This window comes from Bos mutus, chromosome 23 (assembly GCF_027580195.1).
Source record: "Bos mutus isolate GX-2022 chromosome 23, NWIPB_WYAK_1.1, whole genome shotgun sequence".
NCBI classification, from domain to species: Eukaryota; Metazoa; Chordata; class Mammalia; order Artiodactyla; family Bovidae; genus Bos; species Bos mutus.
Window position 1 is genome coordinate 40,592,829 of NC_091639.1, and position 17,077 is coordinate 40,609,905.

Genomic DNA, 17,077 nt, shown 5'->3' on the forward strand with positions numbered 1-17,077 from the left:
ATAAACAAAATGTGGTACACTCCTAAATGGAATATTACGCAGCCTTACAAACGAATGGAGTTCTGACCCGTGCTACAACAGGGTGAACTCTGGGACGCTGTAAGTGACACCAGCATTAGGCAGTCGCTCAGTCGCGTCTGACTCTTTGTGATCCCACGGACTGCAGCACCCCAGGCTCCTCTGTCCATGAAATTCTCCAGGCAAGAATACTGGAGTGGGCTGCCACGCCCTTCTCCAGTAAGTGACACCAGCTAGTCACAAAAGGACAAACACTGTATGACTCCACTCATATGATGGATTTAGAGTAGTCACGTTCATAGAAATAGAAGGTAGAATGGTGGCTGCCAGAGGCCTGGGGGAGGGGGGAATGGAGAGTTTATTTAGGGTACAGAGTTTCATTCTTGCAAGATGGTTTCCAGGTTTTTCTTTTGCCATGCTGTGCGGCTTGTGGGATCTTAGTTCCCCAATCAGGGATTGAGCCCAGGACCATAGCAGTGAAAGCTGAGAGTCCTAACCACTGGATCACCAGGGAATTCCCATTTCTGCAAGATGAAAAAAGTTCTGGAGATGGATGGTGGTGAGAGTTGTCAACAATGTGAACGTACTTAATGCCACTGAACTTACATTTGAAAAAATGGCTAAAACGACAAAATTTTTGTTATGGATGTTTCACAATTAAAAATAAATACATAGGGTTCCCCTGGTGGCTCAGGGGTAAAGAATCTGCCTGCCAATGCTGGGGAAACGAGTTCGATCCCTGGTCCAGGAAGATCCCACAAACTGTGGAGCAACTAACCCTGTGCAGCACAACCACTAAACCTGTGCTCTAGAGCCCAGGAGCCGCAACTGCTGAAACCTGCGCGCCCTAGAGCCTACGCTGCGTAAGAGAAGCCAGCGCAATGAGAAGCACGAACTGTAACGAAGAGCAGCCCCTGTTTGCAACAACAACCCAGCAGAGCCGTAAGCAAACAAATACAAAGCCAATAAATACAAGAAACAAATGAAAATAAGTGAGTGAGGGCATGATGAAGGCACTTTGGAAAACAGTTTGGTAGTTCCTCAAAATATTAAACAGAAAGTTACCATATGATCCAGCAATTCTACTCCTATAAATAATCCCCAAAGAACTTACAACATATCCTCACACAAAGCCAGTAAACGAGTGTCCACAGAAGTCAAGAAAATGGAAATAACCCAAATGTCCATCACCCGAAGAATGGATAAACAAAAAATGATATTCATACAATGGAATATTATTCAGCCATAAAAAGGAATGAAATACCATTACACGTTAGAGCATGAATGAACCTTGAATACATTATGCCAATTGAAGAAGCTAGACACAGAAGGCCACATATTGTATGATCCCATAAATATGAAATGTCCAAAACAGGGAAACCCACAGAGAAGGACAGCAGGCTAGTGGCTGACAGGGAACTGATGAGGGGACGGTGGCATCAGGAATCAGCACTAATTCGTACAGAGTTTGCTCTAGGGCTGACAGAAATGTTATGAAATTAGATAGTGGCAATGACTGTACAACACAGTAAATGTACCCAAACCACTACAGTGCATACATTAAAGAGGTGAATTTTATGTTATGTGAGGTGTACCTCAATTTTCAAATTTCAGAAACGTACAGATGATAAGATAAAAGGAACTGCTCCCACTCTGCCTCGTGGCCCGGTGATTCAGAATCTCGGCTGGTCCGCGCCCTCCTGTCCTGCAGGGCCGCCTGCCCTTCCCCTCCACCCCAGGTGCCCTGTACTTGGGCTGCTCGCCAGACCTTCACCTCCCCCTTGACTCCCCACTTTCCGCCTCGTGGGCAAGGCCTGCCCCTGCCCCACGGAACCCAAGTCTCTCCTGGCAGGTGCCCACCATCACTCAGACCCACCCAAGTGGGTCTGCAGGTTGAGACCGCAGCCCCCGGGGTCACCCCAGAGGAGCTGCCCGGGGCCAGGATTGCGGTTCTGAGCGTGTGTCAGCTGAGGGATACAGTTTCATGTAGGGACTTAATTATAGCTCAGGGGTGGAGGAGGGGCGAGGAGCACCACAGGCTCTGAGGGGCTGCACAGGAAGCTGCTCTGCTCTGTAGCCCAGGGGCCGGCCACCAGGTCTCGCCAGGACTGGGCTCCACTGGAGAACACGCATGACCCAGAGAGGCCCACAGGGACACACGGCTTACAGAAATCATCCTGTTCACAAGCGTGAAGTCCTGGCCACCCCCTCCATGAAACACCAGTCTGTGTACTGACCAGAGTAGTTCAGAAAAAGACTGAGATGCCAAGTGTTACCTACCCTCAGGGCTCAGAGGCCTCCTCCTCACCTAATGCCAGAGACCCCACTTTATTCGAGAGGAAGTGAAGTGGAGGGATCGTTGTTCCTCCTAGAACACCCCACCTTCAATTTCCCCCCAGCTCTGAGCTGTCGTTTTAGAATGGAATCTGAGCGGCCGATTCTGAGGATGCCGGGGACATCTCCCCCGACTCTAAGGATGCCTGGGACATCTCCCCCAACTGAGGATGCCGGGGACATCTCCCCCAACTCTGAGGATGCTGGGGACATCTTTTCCAAGCCTGACTACGTGCTCAGATCCCCACCCACTGCCCAGGGAGGGGCCAGGGAACAGGGTCGGTGGAGCTCTGTGGCTGGGTATGTCAGCCCCGTCAAACTACCCAGCCTAGGCGCTGCCAGGTGGGGAAAGTAGACAGGCAGAGGTTCATGGAAAGAGCAGGGCCTGGGTGGAGGAGTGTGTCCCCTCAAGATGTAATTCCTTCCCCCTTACTTCCGCCCATATCCGGGCCGCTTACATTGAACGTCAGGCTCTTCCCGGCCACCTTGGGGGCTGCCCGCCAGCTGCCCCGCCCCCTCCGCTCCGCCCAGCACTCAGTGTCTTCTCTCTGCTGCAAGATGGCAGGGACCCAGGCCCTCCGGTCTGCCACTCTTCCCCAGCCCACCCCTTGCTGGGCACGACCCTTCCCATCTTCATTCTGTGTACTTTTTTTTCTGAGCTCTTGAGAGGTTTTCCTCTGAAAGCCATGAAAAGAAACCTTCAGACTGGGGGCAGTATCCTTTCCTGGGTTTGCATAGGAGGAAAAAGAAAGGCAGAGGAGTGGGGAGGGACAGCAGACAGGGACGGATGCGGAGAGGCAGAGACACAGCTCACACACCTCCCTGCCATCCACCCTTCAAGCAACTACACCAACAGGTGGCTCTTCCCAAATGCCTCTCTTTGGGCAAAATACCTTTCTTTGCTCACTCATAAAAGGCAAGGAAGGTCAGAGAGCAGAGACATAATGAAACCACCTGAGAAACGGGAAAGGCAATTCATAAAACTGAGAAACAACACACCATTTTTGAAAGAAAAAAAGATTAGGTATATACAATCATACTAAAACCTCAAAGAACACAGTCCTTGGCTTGTGAGAGATTGTTACCCACATTCTTCACCAAAAGATAATATTCATTAATAGACGAATGAATGAACAAAGATAAAAATTTATAGCAGTCACTTACAGATGGCATAATTATGTTTGATTTTTTTGGTCCTACCTCTTGGCTTATGGGATCTTAGTTCCCGGAAGATGGATTGAACCTGGGGCCCCGACAGTGAAAGTGCTGAGTCCTATCCACTGGACTTCCAGGGAATTCCCTAGGTATGACTTTTAAAATTTTTCTTTGCAGTACAGTTGATATGCAATATTATATTAGTTTCACGTGTACAGCATAGTGATTCAGTATTTTTGCAGATTATACCCCATTATAATTTATTAGAAGATAATGGCTATAATTCCCGTGCTACACAATATACCCTCGTTGCTCTAATAGTTTATATACAGTAGTCTGTACCTTTTAATCCCAGGCCCCTAATTTGCCCTCTCCTCCCTCCCCTCTCCTCTCTGGTGACCACAAATTTGTTATCTGTATCGGCAAATCTGTTCTGTTTTGGGTATACATTTATTTGTATTACTTTTTAGATTCCACATATAAATCATGTCACAGAGTATTTGTCTTTGTCTGACTTATTTTATGAGGCATAATATTCTCTATGCCCATCCATGCTACAGCAAATGGCAGAGTTTCATTCTTCTAGGGTTGAGTAATGTTCCACTGTAAATGTATACCCTCCTTCTTAATCTATGTGTCCACTGATGGGCACTCAGGATGCTTCTATACCTTGGCTATTATAAAGAGTACTGCTACGAATATTGAGGTGTAGGTATCTTCTTGAGTTTGCGTTTTTGTTTTTTCTGGATCTATACTCCATTACTCCTGCCTGGAAAATCCCATGGACGGAGGAGCCTGGAAGGCTGCAGTCCATGGGGTCGCTGAGGGTCGGACACGACTAAGCGACTTCATTTTCACTTTTCACTTTCATGCATTGGAAAAGGAAATGGCAACCCACTCCAGTATTCTTGCCTGGAGAATCCCACGGACAGCGGAGCCTGGTGGACTGCCGTCTATGGGGTTGCACAGAGTCGGACATGACTGAAGTGACTTAGCAGCAGCATACCCAAAAGTGGAACTGTTGGATCATATGGTAGTTCTATTTTTAGTTTTTTGAGGAACCTCTATACTGTTTTAAATAGTGGCTGTGCCAATTGATACTCCCACCTACAGTGTAGGAAGGTTCCCTTTTCTCCACATCCTCTCCAACATCTATTATTTGTAGACTTTTTAAGGATAGCCATTCTGATAGGCCTGACATGATAGCTCATTGTTATTTTGATTTGCATTTCTCTAATAATCAGTGATGCTGAGCATCTTCTTGTGCCTGTAAGCCATCTGCATGTCTTCTTTAGAAAAATGTCTATTCAGGTCTTCTACCCATTTTTTGATTGGGTTGTTTGTTTTCTAATATTGAGTTGTATGTTTTATATAGTCTGGGTATTAACCCTTGTTGGTCACATCATTTGCAAATATTTCCTCCCATTCTGTAGGTTATCTTTTTGTTTTGTTGATGATTTCCTTTGCTATTTAATTAGGCCCCATTTGTTTATTCTTGTTTTTATTATCATTTGCTTTTTATTTTAGGAGACTGATCCAGAAAAATACTGGTATGATTGATGTCAAAGAGTATCCTGCCTATGGTCTCTTCTAGTTTTGTGGTTTCAGGTCTTACATTTAGGTCTTTAAACCATTTTGAGTTTATTTTTGTATATGATGTGAGTGAATGTTCTAATCTCACTCTTACACGTGGCTTCCAGTTCTCCCAGCGCCACTTATTGAAGAAACTGTCTTTTCTCCATCGTACAGTACAGTGTTGCTTCCTCTGTCGTAGATTAATTGACCACAGGTGTGTGCATGTATGACTTTTTTTCCTCAGTAATAATCTGTATCTTCCTATTGTCTACAATGAATAATCATTATTTACATAGTTAAAACATTTTAAAATAAATTAAAAACCACATATAGAGAAATTCTTGTGCTTGAATGCCAGCCCCACATCCAAAAAAGTTCCCCAAATTCCCACAATCCTGGCTTTTGGTTTGTGGGGACAGCCAGAAGAATCCCATGGACAGAGGAGCCTGGTGGGCTACAGTCCATGGGGTCACAAAGAGTTGGACACGACTGAGTGACTAACATGTATATATATATGGGCTTCCCTGGTGGCTCAGATGGTAAAGAATCCTCCTGCAATGCAGGAGACCTGGATTCAATCTCTGGGTTGGGGAGATCCCCTGGAAGAGAGCATGGTAACCCACTCTAGTATTCTTGCCTAGAGAATGCCCATGGACAGAGGAGCCTGGTGGGCTACAGTCCATGGGGTCGCAAAGAGTCAGACACAACTGAGCGACTAAGCACATACATATACATACATGCACAAAAGTGAAAGCTGCTCAGTGGTGTCCAACTCTTTGCAACCCCACTGACTATACAGTCCATGGAATTCTCCAGACCAGAATACTGGAGTGGGTAGCCTTTCCCTTCTCCAGGGGATCTTCCCAACCCAGGGATCGAACCCAGATCAGCCACACTGCAGGCAGATTCTTTACCAACTGAGCCACAAGAGAAGCCCACATACATTGGTTACATCTGATTAAGTCCTAAGTCCCCAGATACAAGTTTCCAAAGGTGTCTTTCACTGTTATTAGAGAGTTCAACAGCTTGCTAGTGGCAAGCCCCTCCTCTAAAACTTCAGGCCCAACCACACAGAACCAGCCAGCAGTGACTGCATCCATGGGACATAGGTCCCAACCCTGCCAGAGCTCACACCCCAAAGCCAGAACCTCAGAAAACTATGAAAGGAAAAACAGGGCCCTGACATCCTCAGGCTGGACAATGCCTCACCTGACTTGGCTGCCTCCTCCAGGGCCCAGGCCGGGGAGGGTGGGGGTGACCCTCAGCCAGCTGCCATAGGCATCACCCAGCAAGGTCCCACAGGAGTCAATACCTGCACCAGCCAACACTCAGATGCAGAGAGGAAGACCAAGAGTCTTGAAGTTCTGTTCAGTCCAACCAGTGTTTACTGGCATCCCCTAGGGTGCTGGACGCTGACAGTGCAGAGATATGCTAACAATAAAACACTCAGCTGTCAGCAAGTGGGACGTTCCTGGCGATCCAGTGGTTAGGACTCCATGCTTTAACTGCCAGGGACTGGGTTCAATCCCTGATCAGGAAACTAAGATCTGGTAAGCCATGTGGTAGGGCCAATGAAACAAAACACTCAATGAATGTCTCTTTTGTGCCTCAACATGTAATTTTAAAAGCAATTTTAATCCTTAAGTCCTCCCTGAGGGGTAAGGTCTATAGTTACCTCCCCCTGCTACAGATGGGAAAGCCATCCAGGGATAAGGTGACTTGAGCCAGAATATAGTTCCAAGCAGTCTGGCTCTTAACCAGCACCTCACATTCCCTCAAAGTTCTTATCCTTAGACGCTGCCAGGGAGTGCCACATGCTACTTCCTTCCTGCTCTGCTCTAGGTGAAAGCCCATTCCCTTCTGAGAAGCCAAAGAAATAAGGAGTGTAGCAGTCCCCTCTCCAGAACCTCCGCTCCTACAGCTGGGTGGAGGAACGGCCATCAAGGCCCAGCCCCCAGGGTCCAGCCAAGGCCCCCTCAGAGGGCCCCTGAAAAGATGTCCCTCAGGTCCGTCTCTCTGATTCCCAACACCTTCCCTGCACACCAACCCCTGCCTCCAGCAAGGAAGTGGGAGCAGAAATAAATATAGCTCTCCCAAAATAAACCAGGGACGGCAAGGTACAAGAAAGGAGGAAAATGGAATGCCACTGCTGCTTTGAGCCCGAGACGTTCTCCTGATGCAGGCAGGGCCAGTGCTGCTGAGCAAGACAGGTGCCAGGAGCCCCGAGTCCCCTTCTGCCTCTGCTCCCAGCCTGCTGATGCAAACTGGCACTCATTTGTACACACCTAGAAAGCTCAGGCTAAGGGGACATGAGCAGGGAGGGCAGAGTCACTGAGCTGAGAAGAACACGGGCTCCAAAGGGCTCAACCCCAGCTCTATCATTTGTCAGCTGTGTGACCTGAGCGAGTTGCTCAGCTTCTCTGATCCTATACCTATACCTCCTCATCCAACACACCATGTCCACAGTGTGAGAGTAGCGAGCTCTTCCGCAGGGTAACGCCTGGCCCGAGGGAGAATCTGAACAGGGACAACTTCCCTTCCTCCGTTCTCTCCATGTGTGCACACGTGGGCCCTCTTCTTTTTCCTCTTTCACTCGGCTGAAAGCGGGCGGGTTTGTCACTGCAGCAGGGACTGCTTCCGGCTCCTACAAGCCCGTCCCACCCTCCGTGCCTGGCCCAACAGTTGGCTGGTTATTCTTATGATTCTAGGGGGCTTGCTCACTGCCTTGGGGCAGATCCAGGGAGTCACTAAGTACAGTCATTCTCAGGGCCTCCTCTGCCCGCTGACCTGAAATGAGGCTCTGCGGGGGACCCAAAGCCTGCCAATGCTCTGCTTCTGCTCAGTGACCAACAAGAGGCTCTGCTGTGCTCGAAAGCAGGGAGTGTTCTCTAAGGCAACATTAGTCTGGCTGGTCAGGCAGGTACTTTCCGAAGTGGAAGAATTGGATTTGGCCAGTCACCCCTCTGAGCGGAGGCCCTGCTGCGTGGCGATCAAATAAGCAGGCTTCAATCCCCTGGGTTCAAATCTCAGCTCTGCCACTTATTAGCTGTGCCGCTTCGGGCAGCTTTCCTAACCAGTCTGAGCCTTAGCATTCTTATCTGTAAAACGGTACAATGATTTCTACCTCTCAGGGAGGTGTGGGTGAAACAAGGTACCGTGACAGGATGTGATGAGTACAGTGCATTCAACACATATTCGACTCAGCTACCACTCAGATATCTACTGACGTTTGCTGGGGATGGAAAGGGGCTTAGACACAGGTGAGCCCAGCTCTTGACGAGGCCACAGTCAGGGTCAGAGCCTAGCCTGCAGGCAGTCACCCCACCATCATATACCCCAGCAGGTGCAAAGCCAGGGGTGTGAGAAGGGAGCCTTACTAGACGCCCCGTGGAGGGAGCAGGGAGAAGGAGGCAATTGAGAGAAACCGCCAAAGCCAGAAATCTCGGATGTTTCCACTGAGCCTCAACCAGAGGGAGGGGCAACAACTGGGAAAGGGTCCTAGAGAGAACACGGCAGCTTTCTGACTGCTCCCCGAGGTGCCTTGCCAGACGGCTCTGTGGTGGGCTGGCTCCAGCGTCGCTCTGTGGGGAGAGGGCCACTTAGGCCAGCCATCCAGTCTCCCGTCCATCCAGCAAGTGCCCGGTGAGCCTTTCTGCACACGGCACTGGCCCTGCAAGCAGCCAGCTTCTGGGAAGACCTTTGATGGGGCTGGGAACACCCATCAGGACTGACATGACCATGCAAGGCAGGCTGCTCCCCTGTGACTCAGCAAGGTGTCTGACTCATCCATCCATAGGATGGATGGACTGGTTCTTTCTCACAATGGAAGCAGAAAGCAGAAAGGAAGGCAAAGTTCAGGCTGCAGTCCGCAGACAGGAAGCAACACGCGGGCAGAAGCCCTAGGAGTACTGAAGGCAGCTCGCGAGAGGTACCCCCTGGTTATCCACGAGGTGCCCAGGGCGGGGGCACACACGCGAGTCCACAGCACACGGTCCTATGGTGCAGAGGACAAAGCCACGGTGGGCGGGCGGGGAAGAGGCAGGCCTGGGGCATGTATGTCCACTGGGTCAGGGAATGGGCTAAAAAACAGACAAAATGTTTTTCTAAAAGGTGACCCACTGCGAGGATTATAGGAGGCAAACTATACGTAGGTGATGTAAATACACTGGAGTGTTAAAGAGCCAGAAAAGAAGTTACAGGAATCACACGTTGTAACAGCATGTAAACAGGACTGGATTAATACAATTTTGACTGGATGCAGCCTGCAGTTTGGGAATTTATTTACCTAGTGATTTTCTCTTGGGAAAGCAAAGTTATCATTGGTCAATTTGACTTCTCATTTCTCAATGGCAATTGATTTGGTGCCATTATTTATTTATGTATTTTTTTATCCTTTTTGGCTGCACCACATGACATGCAGGATCTTAGTTCCCTGACCAAGGATCGAACCCACGCTCCCAGCAGTGGAAGCGTGGAGTCTCAACCACTGGACTGCCAGCGAAGTCCCATGGTGCCATTACTCAGAACAGGTTCTACAGAGTCACCTAGGACTAACTCTAAAATCAGGGACGTAGGCATGAAGGATTTAATCCGTGAAGACAGTCTGTACCCAACCTCCCAGTGACATCAAAGCTGTCAAAATGTCACTTTGGAAAGCTGCCGGAGCACCAGAACTGTCCTGGGTCACTATCCAGGGAGAGTGACTCTTCAGGCTGGGCATACTAGACGTTCTGGAATCTGATTCTTCGAAATCCCAGCTGCGCCGGGAGGACTGAGCGGAGGCAGAGTCCTGAGGTCTGGCACGGCCACTCGCAGGAGAGGGAGACTCTGTGGCACAGGGACCTGGGGCTGTGAGGCTGGGGGCCCAGGGGACAGCCGTGAACAGGCAGGGGCCCAGCTCGCATGCCCCCCGCCCCGGGAGCCCCCAGGCACCCACCGTGCTGCTCTGGGCGGGGGAGAGCCAGGAGGTGCGGGGCTGTTAAGAAAGCATGCAAGGTGGCAGGCTCCACACCAGGAAGGTGGCAGAGCGGGGTGGGCAGCAGCCTCGGGGCCTGGATGAGGGGAGGGAGGACCCTCAGGGGCCACCCAGACCTGCCCGCTGAGAGCAGCGGACCGCCTTCCTCAGGAGTTGCTTTTATTATTCAGAAAAAGGAAGGCGCCTTTCTCCCTCTTCTAGTATTTTAAGCTGTTTGCTGCTACTCCACTTCATGGAAAATAGATGGGGAAACAGTGTCAGACTTTATTCTTTGGGGCTCCAAAATCACTGCAGATGGTGACTGCAGCCATGAAACTGAAAGACGCTTACTCCTTGGAAAGAGAGTTATGACCAACCTAGAGAGCATATTGAAAAGCAGAGACATTACTTTGCCAACAAAGGTCCGTCTAGTCAAGGCTATGGTTTTTCCAGTGGTCATGTATGGATATGAGAGTTGGACTGTGAAGAAAGCTGAGCACCAAACAACTGATGCTTTTGAACTGTGGTGTTGGAGAAGACTCTTGAGAGTCCCTTGGACTGCAAGGAGATCCAACCAGTCCATTCTGAAGGAGATCAGCCCTGGGATTTCTTTGGAAGGAATGATGCTAAAGCTGAAACTCCAGTACTTTGGCCACCTCATGCAAAGAGTTGACTCATTGGAAAAGACTCTGATGCTGGGAGGGATTGGGGGCAGGAGGAGAAGGGGACGACAGAGGAGAGATGGCTGGATGGCATCACTGACTCGATGGACGTGAGTCTGAGTGAACTCCAGGAGCTGGTAATGGACAGGGAGGCCTGGCGTGCTGCGGTTCATGGGGTCGCAAAGAGTCGGACAGGACTGAGCGGCTGAATGGAACTCCACTGGTGTGATGTGACAAGTGTTCTACAGAAAGGAGCTGAGGACACAGACACAGAGGCAGAGAGGTGGGGGGGGGGGCGAGGGAGGAACGGAGGAAGGGCCCATGTGGAGAAATTCTTATGGCATTTCAGGGTCGTGGCCCTGGCCCCAGGCGTGCCTCTGATCTCCTCTCCTGCTCTCTTCCTCCTGCACTGCTCTAGCCACCAGACCTCCTGGCTCCTCCTCCAGCACACCAGCCAGGCTCCTGCCTCAAGGCCTTTGCACTTCCTTTCCCTCTGCCTCTAAGACTCTTCCCCATATGACTCACTCTCCTCTTTGGGCTCAAATATTACCTTCTCGGCGAGGCCTTCCTCAAGCCCTCTATCTCAAACTGCCATGACCTCTTTCCTACTTTATTTTTTGATATAGCATTTCTCACCATCTGACATGCTATTTACTTAATTCTGGCTCTTCCTCCTTCCCCACCACAACCACCAGGCGAGCAGGAGATCTGTTTATCTGCTTTGTTCACTCCTTCATTCCCAGTGCCTGGAACAGAGCTTGGCACCTAGGAGGGAGCCAGTAAATACCGACTGAATGAATGGGAGGAAGAGCGGAGGGGAAGAGGGAACCAGGGTCAGATTTAAACTAATCCTGGATCCTCAACACTGAATGAAGGTGTGGGGTGAGTTCCAAAAGCAAGGAGCACATACTATCTGAGGCCTTCTCTTTTGCCCCCAAGAACTCCCCAAAAGGTTACCCCAGATAGTAAGTAAGTGTTAGTCATTCAGTTGTGCCCAACTCTTTGCGACCCCATAGACTGCAGCCCACCAGGCTCCTCTGTCCATGAGATTTTCCAGGCAAGGATACTGGACTGGGTTGCCATTTCCTTCTTCAAGGGATCTTCCCAACCCAGGGATTGAATCTGGGTCTCCTGTACTGCAGGAGATTCTTTACCGACTGAGCTACAGACAGCATATTGCTTTAAATATTAGTTTGCAAAAAGGCTGGACCTAGAATCTCCAAGTGCCATAAAACGGATGCTCTACAACTGCCTCAGACTAAGAACAAGGGTCAGCCAAGTCACTACCTGTGCTTGGAGATGGATAAGCCCTGTAGCAGTTTCCTGCTGCCACTGTAACAAATCACCACAAACTCAGTGGCTTAAAACAAAACATTTATTCTCTTAGGATTCTGAAGGTCAAAAAACCAAAATTAGTTTCACTGGAGCAAAATCAAGGTACTGGCGGGCCGCACTTCCTCCAGAGGTTCTAGGGGAGCATTTGTTTCCTGGCCTTTTCTAGCTTACACAGCTGCATTCCGAGCATTCCTTGGCCTCTCCCCCATCCTTGAGCCAGCAGCAGAGCATCCTGCTGCGGCAGTCACACGCCTTTTCCCTTTGCCTCCCTCTTCGAAGGACACTGTGGTTGCACTCAGGCCCACCAGGGTAAGCCAGGGTGTGTGTGCTGTGCGCGCAGTTGCTCAGTCGTGTCCGACTCTCTGCGCCCCTATGGATGGTAGGCCACCATACTCCTCTGTCCATGGGATTCTCCAGGCAGGAATACTGGAGTGGGTTGCCATTTCCTTCTCCAGGGGGTCTTCCTGACCCAGGGATTGAACCAGCATCTCTTACATCTGCTGCATTGGCAGGAGGGTTCTTTATCACCTGGAATGGAGGTAAGCCAGGTTAATTGCCCCATCTCAAAATCCTTACCTGAAAAATCCATTTTGCTATATAAGGCAATGCCCACAGGGCCCAGGGCTTATGGCCTGAATATCTCTGGGGGCCATTACTCAGTCCACCACCACGGAAGGCAGGTGCCAAGAATTTGGAAGAAATTTAGACCAAAGGTCCGGAGAAGGCAATGGCACCCCACTCCAATACTCTTGCCTGGAAAATCCCATGGACGGAGGAGCCTGGTGGGCTGCAGTCCATGGGGTCGCTAAGAGTAGGACACGACTGAGCGACTTCACTTTCACTTTTCACTTTCATGCATTGGAGAAGGAAATGGCAACCCACTCCAGTGTTCTTGCCTGGAGAATCCTAGAGACGGGGGAGCCTGGTGAGCTGCCGTCTATGGGGTCGCACAGAGTCGGACACGACTGACGCAAATTAGCAGCAGCAGCAGACCAATGGTCTCTAGCAAAGAAGAGTCAGGTCTGGAGTCTTGGCAAGGTCCTAGATCAGGGTCTTTCTTTTGCTCTAACTGGATACTATTAATTAGGGGGGTGGGGAGTTATTTTCAGGCAACTGAGCACTTTGGCCTTTGAAGGGCCTTCTTAGAAGGGAAGGGTAGTTTTCTCTTCTCCAACCTGAAGTCCCCGGAGGACCATGCAGAAGTCCATCTCAGGATGCATATGCTGAGGGTCAAGGGAACCCAGCAGGGTCTCTGGACTATCCCGAAAGCCTTTACAGGAGGGGAAGAAGAAGAAGTGAAGTCGCTCAGTCATGTCGGTCTCTTTGTGACCCCATGGACTGTAGCCTACCAGGTTCCTCTGTCCATGGGATTCTCCAGGCAAGAATACTGGAGTGGGTTGCCATTTCCTTCTCCAGGAAATCTTCCCTACTCAGGGATTGAACCCGGGTCTTCTACATTGTAGGCAGAGGCTTTACTGTCTGAGCCACCAGGAAAGTCAGGAAGGGAAGCTGCAAAGAAATGATCTGGACAGATGAACAAGCTCGAGATTGGGATGGCAGGTAAGTTTTCTCCCATGAGACCTGACTTGGGAGGAGGGCTGTGAGAACCCATCTGAGTCTAGAGAGAAGTTCCAGATCAGCTGGTGCTATCTGATGCCAGGAAGGGCCAGGTTAACGACAGTCCAAATGCTGCATGTTACCCACTCTGCTCCACACGGCACCTCTGGGAGTTACAGCAAGGTGGCTTCTGCCCAGACATCAAAAGACACAGAAAGGCAAAGCAAGATAAACACAGCCGCTTCAGGATATGGCTTTATACCTGGGACACGGTCCCTCTGCTGTGCAGCACCACACGGCTCTTGGTTGGAATGTGCTGCTCATTCCCCTCAAAGCCTTCAAGGGCTCAGGGAGGTGACTGAGGATGATAAATTTCCACTGTAAGAACGATATGCTTATCTCATGGGTTTTATTGATCCACTGGGTCACCAGTGGATCCAGCTGGCTAAAAATATTTAATAGGGAAATGACAGAGGAGTGGTTCTTAACCAGGGGTGACTTTGTCCCAAGGGGACATGTGGCAATGTCTGGAGACATTTTAGGTTTTCACCAAGGTTGGGGGGGTAAAACTGGCCTCTGGTGGGTAGAAGCCAGGGATGATGCCTGACATCCTACAATATGCAGACAGCCCATACAGCAAAGAGGTACCAGCCCAAAATGTCTACAGTGCTGGGGCTGAGAAATCCTAAGCCAGAGAAAACAGAAGTGGAGGTGAAGAAAGCAGAGTGACGGTCACAAGCACGGAATGCTTTATGGGATTAAGGGAAACAGTAAAGGCACACCTGGCCTGCTTGTTTGGAAAAAGGGATGATCAGTGAGCTCTGGGTTCTGGCAAGTTCAAGGACGGCCTGTCTGGGAGGCGAGTGGGCCGCAGACAGCTATGTACGCAGAGCAGCTTGCCTGGCCCCCGCTGCAGGCAGAGCTGGCTTGTGCTTCCAGCAGAGAGGTAGCCAAGAAACTCTGGGCCACTGAGGTCACAATTCTTGGATGAAGGAAATGCCAAAAGCAGTCATAAGATAAGGACCAAAGAGTTATAGCAGGTTACAAAGAAAAGCAACAAAAATCTGTTTTTAGGTCCCTAACAATACAATAATAAAGAAATGAACTTAAACATGAGGTCATTTTCCCATAATACCTGGGAGACTCTCCCTTCAGGATCCGTCCCATGCGGGAAATCTTTCAAAGCTGTATTGCTGTGAGCTGTAGATAATTGGGGAAGGGGAGCTTCCTTCCCGTCTCAGAGCTGCTGAGACGACACCAAGGCCTGGGAGAAGTCAGGCTTTGCAGATGACACGTGAAAGGAAAAGAAGAGCAACATACTGCCCGGAACTCCAGGAACTCCTGAGGAGCAGATGAAGACTCCTGTCAATGGGGGAGGGGCCTGGTGCAAGAAACCACTTCCTCCTGAGCTCAGGGCCCTGGAGCCTGGCTTGGAGAAACCAGCACTTACGGAGGCTCCTCAGTCTCCAAGTCACAACCCCACACCCTGAGCGCTAAGAGTCACATCCAGCTCTGCCCAACACTAATGCCGCTCCAGCACTTCCCCGGGCGTCTTCTCAGACAGCAAAGAGCCACAGAGACAGGTCAAGGGCATGAGGTGCCGAACGGCAGCCAGGGCCCCGGGAACTGCGGGAGCTGCCAGCCCCTGCCCTAAGGCTGGAGACCCGTGAGAGCAGTCTTAGCTGGGTCTCAAGCCGTTCCTCCAGCCTCGTCCTCCGTCCCTCTGTTTGCTGTTTCCCCCCTCAACCCTCTTCCTTCCCCGTCTTCATCCCTCTCCCTCCCATCCTTTCATCTGTCCCCTTCTTCTCACTCTTTTCCTCACTTCCTCTTGGTTGGTGATACTGAAACTGTCAATGGTGTCACATGAAGCTTTATCTTTCCTGCTTCTTATTTGATAAATTATGGATTTTTTAATGTGTCTTGCCAATAAAACCTAAATTCAGTTGCCTTCTAACTTTCGTGAGCCCTTTAACCTCTCTGGTGTATCAGCACCCCTAAACAACACCTGTGTATCTGTGTGTGTGCGTTACTCCACCCAGGCTCTGTGTACTTAATCTGTGTGGCTGGCAGCTCAGCATCAATTAATTTCAACAGCAACCAGAGGAACTCAGATTATACATGAGGAAGAATTTCCTCATACTTAAGACAACTGTAGTAATCTCCTACCTGATCTCTCTACCTTCATTCTATCTCCATTTAGTCAACCTTTGTGCAATATTAACATAATGACTCCTTGCTCTAAAACCATCAGCAGTCACCCATTGCCCAAAGAACACAGAGTGCAGATTTCCTCACCTGGTATTCAATGGCATCTATAAAGCTACTAGAAGTTTCCTAACAGTGGTTTCCAGAAATGTAAATTGTGAGAAAACACACTTTTCCCTTCTGAGTATTCATTTACAGGCCAGGTTACCTCACAGAAGGAATGCTAATAAAAAGCACTGCCTGGCCTGCATGGAGGCCTCTCTCCCTCCCAATGAACCACGAGTCCTGCTGCTCATACCCCTGTGCAGCCCTCTCCTGAATCTGAACCGGTCCCATGACCAAGAAGACACAAAGTGACACTGTATGACTTCCAAGGTGAGGCCCTAAGAAACCTTGCCTGTATCTCTCAGTACACTCAGTCTTTGTATATTTCTGCTCAGAACAGCTCCCATACTGTGAGAGGCACAGGGCACATGGAGAGGCCCGTGCAGGTACCTAGTCAAAACCGAGCATCAAGTGCCATGTGAGTGAGCCAGTGAGTGAGCCAGTGTGGACATCCAACCCGCTGGGTGTTCAGATGACTCCTGCCTTGGAGTCACTTGACTCCAGCAACATGAGAGACCCCAAGTTAGAATTACCCAGCTGAGCCCAGTCAACCCACAGAATCATGAAAAATAATAACATGCCAATTTCACTTAAGAATGTCCTAGATGAACCAATAAAAAACTAACTTTATTAAATCATGCCCCTTGAGTGCATGTCTTTTTTTAGGCTGTGCCACGAGGCATGCACGGCCTTAGTTACCCAACCAGGGATTGAACCTGTGCCCCCTGCAGTGGAAGGGAGGAGTCTTAACCACTGGACCATGAGGAACAGGAACGTCCCAAGTACATGTCTTTTAAATGTCCTTTGTAATAAATCAGGAGTTCCAAGACTGTTCCAAAGAAAAGCAATTGTGCAATTGTTTGAGTTGCAAGCTAAACTAGCCACTTTTTTTTTTCCTTCATAAAGTACCATTTTTACTTGAAACAAAAGAATAACAGCCAAATAAATTATGATTATTTAGACTGGGTGTTTAACAAACTTTTTCTTGAAAATGAAGTGAGCTATCACTTCAAGAAAAGAAACTGACAGTATGTTACCAACAATAACAAATCTAGCTTTCAAGAAAAAATCCAAATTATAGAAAGCTTGTATCCACCATTGTGAGCTTCACAGCTTCCTAATACTTGAAGGATAAAAACAGTGGTCTGAATACGATTTACTGATGTCGTAAAATGAA

The 17,077-nt window shown here is 49.4% G+C and overlaps 1 protein-coding gene across 3 annotated transcripts in view; it reads right to left on the minus strand.

The window, feature by feature from the left end:
• Positions 1-17,077, minus strand: part of PPARD (peroxisome proliferator activated receptor delta) — an 85,502-nt gene that overhangs the window by 62,501 nt on the left and 5,924 nt on the right. The window lies entirely within an intron of this gene.